The sequence below is a fragment of the Taudactylus pleione genome, unplaced genomic scaffold (assembly GCF_031769625.1).
Source record: "Taudactylus pleione unplaced genomic scaffold, aTauple2 ptg000296l, whole genome shotgun sequence".
NCBI classification, from domain to species: domain Eukaryota; kingdom Metazoa; phylum Chordata; class Amphibia; order Anura; family Myobatrachidae; genus Taudactylus; species Taudactylus pleione.
Window position 1 is genome coordinate 20,403,627 of NW_028284698.1, and position 6,155 is coordinate 20,409,781.

General features: G+C 40.3%; 1 pseudogene; it reads right to left on the reverse strand.

Annotated features, from left to right (window-relative positions):
- Positions 1–4,624: 4,624 nt before the first annotated feature.
- Positions 4,625–4,743, reverse strand: LOC148511751 (5S ribosomal RNA; annotated as a pseudogene).
- Positions 4,744–6,155: the final 1,412 nt, after the last annotated feature.

The window sequence follows — 6,155 nt, forward strand, 5'->3', positions numbered from 1 at the left end:
GTTGTCTGCCTCTGCTACCAATAAATTAACAGCTAATTAACAGTAAAAGGTAACTAAAATTCTGCAGAATTGCTATAATGTATGTTGTAGTATTTGTGGATACTAAATAGGGATTATTATTAGCACTGTTCGATCCAAAGTGAGTGACCTGAAAATTATAATTGTAATCTTCTATATTGTAATTTTCTATAATGTAACCTGCAAACTGAGCACATTGATTATTAGACCTTTAATTATACAGACCATCCATTTCCTAACCCTGAGAGTCCTCTACAAATGGTTATGTTTCACCCTTTGGAAGAGTGTAGACAACTGTAGATTGTTTCTCTCATCAGTCTGTACATTTAGACTAAATTATATCTGCACTATCACAGTATTTATTAAAAATGATAGAGTAATAATGTTAAATACAGTACTCTGTTTTGTTTGTTTTATTTCTCTTTGATTGAGATAGAAAAGCCCAAGTTGATCTTGGAGGGAATTTATTTTCAGTTGTCTACATTATTTCTAATAAACTATCCAGACACCAAAAAAATAAGGTTTTGCAAGATACAGACCAATGGGCTTAAGGCTAACAGTATTAATCATCTTCAAACTTCAAGATGTTATCATTATCACCCTCATCTATGTTAAGATCATTGTCACAACATATTAGCTAATCCCCACTGGAATCCATCATAACCAGGGCCGGACTGGCCATCGGGCACTTCTGGCAAATGCCAGAAGGGCCGATGGGCAGATGGGCCGATGTGGCTGCCGCTGAGCACAGGCTTACCTGGCCGGCACTGCAGTTTTCAGCATTTACCTTTTCCGCAGCTACATCAGTGTGTAATGACGTCATGAGGCGGCCGCGTCATGACGTAATTATGCGCCTGTCAGCCATGCAGCTGGAGGCTCCTGTCCTGCCCGGTGTTAAGTGCAGCTGTGTCAAGACATCATGACGCGGCCGAGTTCTTTGCGTGGTGGGGGCAGGACTCAGCCATTAGCGCCTGTGAGCTGAATGCAGGGGGGTTGACTGGTGCTTTACAGGCTGGCCCACTCCGCTGCTCTGACCCCAGCCTGCTCAATTTTGGGAACAGTGTACCCCGCCTTCTCCCGCTGCTGACTCCCGCCCTGGTGCAGAGATCCGACGGACCAAGTCCCTACTACTGCAGGACACACTCTGCCAGGTCCTTCAGCTGATCTGCACATCTCCTCCAGCATTTTGCCAGGGATTCCAGGCTGGCAGGTCTGCGAGCCAATTAGAGCTCGTGGAGCTGTCAGCCTGGGAAACCTGGCAGAGCGCAGGAGGAGAAGTGCAGCACAGCAGCTACTCATCTCGGAGCAGCTTGTTGGCCTTCCCCTGGATTTTTAGTTGTAGACTCTGTGCCAAAATGTATCCTCCCCTCACCTTCCCCATGCCCACTGGCTCTGTCACTCCCCCTGTTGCCACCAGCATCTATCACCTGGCTGCTGCCTCCTGCTCTCCAGTCCCACTGGGGCTCCTGCTGTTTCAGGGCAGAGGAGCAGGGGTCCTGCTATCGATACTACCTGTCTCTTGCATATTATCTGCTTTCCTGCCTACTACCTACATACCTAGCTACCTGCCTCCTCTCTACTTACCTACCTACCACCTGCCTACATACTACCTACCTGCCATCTACTTACCAGCTGCCCACCTTCCTACATACCTATCTACCTACTCTCTACTGACCTACCACCTGCCTACATACTACCTACCTGCCATCTACTTACCAGCTGCCCACCTACCTACATACCTATCTACCTACTCTCTACTGACCTACCACCTGCCTACATACTACCTACCTGCCATCTACTTGCCAGCTGCCCACCTTCCTACATACCTATCTACCTACTCTCTACTTACCTACCTACCATCTGCCTACATACTACCAACCTGCTATCTACTTACCAGCTGCCCACCTTCCTACATACCTATCTACCTACTCTCTACTTATCTACCTCCTGCCTACATATTACCTATCTGCTATCTACTTACCAACTATCCACCTTCCTTCTACCTACATAGCTATCTACCTGCCTACTCTATACTTACCTACCTCCTGCCTACATACTACCTACCTGCCATCTACCTAACTACCTACTGTGTACTTACCAACTGCCCACCTACTTACTACCTACCTTAGTACTTATCTACAGTCTACTATATACATACTTACCTACCACTTGCTTACATACTAGCTACCTGCTATAAACCTAACTACCTATTGTCTTCCATACTACTTACTTTCCTACTACCTACCTTATTATTTAACTGTCTACTCTCTACTTACCTACATCCTGCCTATATACTACCAACCTGCTATTAACCTTACTATCAATTGTCTACTTACCTACCGCCCACCTTCTGACTGCCTACCTTACTACTTACCGAGCTACCGCTCACTTACCTACTATCAACTATACAGGGAGACTGGATTGATGCGCATGTAGCGGTCTGTGAGCTAGCAGACAGTGCTAGATTCAAAATAACTGTGGCACTGTGCCGCTGTCTCTCCACAGATGTCTGCTGGGCCTGGCACCAAATCCACAACTGCTGCTGACACATGTGAGGGAGGTCTGAGGCCACTGCTTGATATGGAGGTGAGAGGATGCTAATGGGACATGGGGTAGAAAGAGGCTATGTGTAGGGGGGGCTTTACAGTGTGGCATAATGCGTAAGGAGCACTAATTCTGCGTGGCATAATTTGTAGAGGACATTACTGTGTGGCATCACTTGTAAAGGGTGTCACTGTGTGGAATAATGTGTTATAAGAAGCATTACTGTGGCATAATGTATAAGAGGCACTACTACTGAATGTCATAATGTGTTATAAGGGAAACTACTGTTGTGTGGCATAATATGCGTTAGGGGTACTATGGTGTGGTTCACTACACTGAAGAAAAGGGGCTCATCTTAATAACACACCCCTTCAGAGTTACCAAGTCCCCTGTTCCGGAGCATAAGTACAACCTTATATATTCCATACCCCCACTTCAAAATTATCACTTCGACCACTGTGTGTATGTGTGTATATATATATATATATATATATATATATAAACAACAGAGGTCCATCACTCTGTAAACAACTCATGTAGAATACAAAGACAAACGGCACTCCTGGTACAGATGACATCTGATAGACAGCGTGTAGAGTCTCTACACACTGTCTATCAGTTGTTGTCTGTACCAGGAGTGCCTATATATATATATATATATATAAATATATATGTCAAATGGCTGGCACTCCACATAAATGCAAAATAAATTACTTGCCTTGGTGCCTTCCTGGAAGTTCAATTGAACACCCACTTGCATATGTAGAAAGGGAAAGGCGGCACTCACAGGTCTGATGAAATGAAAGAATCAAACTTGACAACTGTGTCTGCCTTGTTCAATGTTTCAGTCTCACATAACTTTTATCAAGAACACAATGAAAAAAACAAATACACATACCTATGTAGTAGAATGTCCAAGGTGATTGGTGCAGTGTAATGCTCCATGCTGCCGGGGGCGAGAGTCTGACATCATCACTGTGCATCAGACACTCAGGAATCACACAGGATAAAGCAGTCTGATGCCCCCGGTGGATCGGAGGAAAAATGACTACTGTACATCGTGGATATGTGTGAATAGATAGTGAGGCACTGACATGCAGTGCTAAACATGATGAAATGTCAACATCGTGTCACCATATATAATGCAATTTGCAAAGAGTGGGGCACTGCCCACACATCAAAAAATTGAAGAAACAAAGTAACAAAATACAAATCGCTCCCATAAAAAGAAGGAACATAAAAACTCCAAACCATTGTGTTCCTTTATAGTGAATGTAAATAAAGTGAAAATGTAAAACTATTATTCCAAGTGGAAAACAAATAAGAATAATAATACATATACAAAAAATAATAAAAAATTAAGAAGATATAGATAAAAGAAACTAAGTATGTAACCATACCATTATATATAAACGGCAAGTGTACCATCGAAAGGATCCTAAACAGAATATATTGGTGAATACATCTACCAAAACATGTGCATCAGAGTAGGTACATGAGATAAAACGACAAAAAATATAAATGTGTGCCACATAAATGTAAGGAAATGAATGACTGTAGAAAAGAAATGTAGCAAAAGAATCACAAAAGAAGACTTAAAGCAATATAGTCTGTGGTGAAGACTAATCCATGGTATACAAATATGACAACCATGAGGCTATGAGAAAAAAATGCACATGGAACACAGGAAGACCCAGCAGAGCTAAACCCAAAAAGGTGCTCAGGTAATCACAAATATGACAAAACATGAACATGTGCATAAATGCAACGATAACTTGGACCACCAAGAGAACATACAGATGACTCAACAGTATTGGAAAAACATGATAGAAAAAATCAATTAGAAAACATTTTTACAAAAAAATATTGTACACAAAATATGTTATTAAAAAGCTCCAAAAAATTGAAAAAGTTGAATATTCTTATAACTCCAGATGTGCACAAATGTCCAAACAAGGAAATGGCCTAACCAGAATATAAGCCAGAATTCAAAGGGAACATCTGTGACATATCATATCACTCTCCTGTGTGCTACCTGGCTATATAGGAGACTTCTAAGTAGTGCTTACAACACCGGATCTTCCCTGAAGGTCTCCCATTCAAGTACTAGTCAGGCCCAACACTGCTTGGCTTCCAAGTTCAGCTGAGATTGGGCAAGACCAGTGTGGTATGGTTGTAACAAAATACAACATCTCCCCGAGGGCTACACAGTGATAGACAAGAGGACATTATGTTTTTGTATCCATCCCTGTACGTGTCCTGGAATAATCTAACTGGTAAAAAAATATATAATTGCATACATACTGTATGTGCACATTATGAAATAGGACTGAACGTTCACATGAAGGCACGAATCTAGAAGATAATATGGAGCTCACAAAAAACAAGAAAAAGATAGAGTCTCGTTTAGTCCAAAAGGAGTAACCGTATTCAATATATGAATCCAATGAGTTTCTAATTGTAACAACTGCTTCTCATGGTCTCCTCCTATCTTGTCCATAGGCACAAAGTCAATGATTTCATAGGATAAGGTTGCTAAAGAATGTCTGTTCTGCTTGAAATGACGAGCGACTGGCTGGTCCACTTCTTTTCCCGACAAAGCTTGTTGTATGGCTGTACGATGTTGAGCCATTCTTTCTTTGAATAGCCAGGTTGTTTTCCCAATATACACCAGACTACATGGACATTCGATCATATATACCATGTATTTACTTGTGCAAGTCAAAACATGTCTTATGGGGAACCGTTTGCCAGAATTGTTAGGCCATTTCCTTGTTTGAACATTTGTGCACATCTGGAGTTATAAGAATATTCAACTTTTTCAATTTTTTGGAGCTTTTTAATAACATATTTTGTGTACAATATTTTTTTGTAAAAAAATTTTTCTATTTGATTTTTTCTAATGATTTTTTCTATCATGTTTTTCCAATACTGTTGAGTCATCTGTATGTTCACTTGGTGGTCCAAGTTATCTTTGCATTTATGCACATTTTCATGTTTTGTCATATTTGTGATTACCTGAGCACCTTTTTGGGTTTAGCTCTGCTGGGTCTTCCTGTGTTCCATGTGCTTTTTTTTTCTCATAGCCTCACGGTTGTCATATTTGTATACCATGGATTAGTCTTCACCACAGACTATATTGCTTTAAGTCTTCTTTTGTGATTCTTTTGCTACATTTCTTTTCTACAGTCATTCATTTCCTTACATTTCTGTGGCACACATTTATATTTTTTGTCGTTTTATCTCATATACGTATTCTGATGCACATGTTTTGGTAGATGTATTCACCAATATATTCTGTTATATTCAGGATCCTTTCGATGGTACACTTGCCGTTTATATATAACAGTATGGTTACATACTTAGTTTCTTTTATCTATATCTTCTTAATTTTTTATTATTTTTTTGTATATGTATTATTATTCCTATTTGTTTTCCACTTGGAATAATAGTTTTACATTTTCACTTTATTCACATTCACTATTAAGGAATATAGTGGTGTGGAGTTTTTATGTACCTTCTTTTTATAGGAGCGATTTGTATTTTGTTACTTTGTTTCTTCAATTTTTTGATGTGTGGGCATTGACCCACAC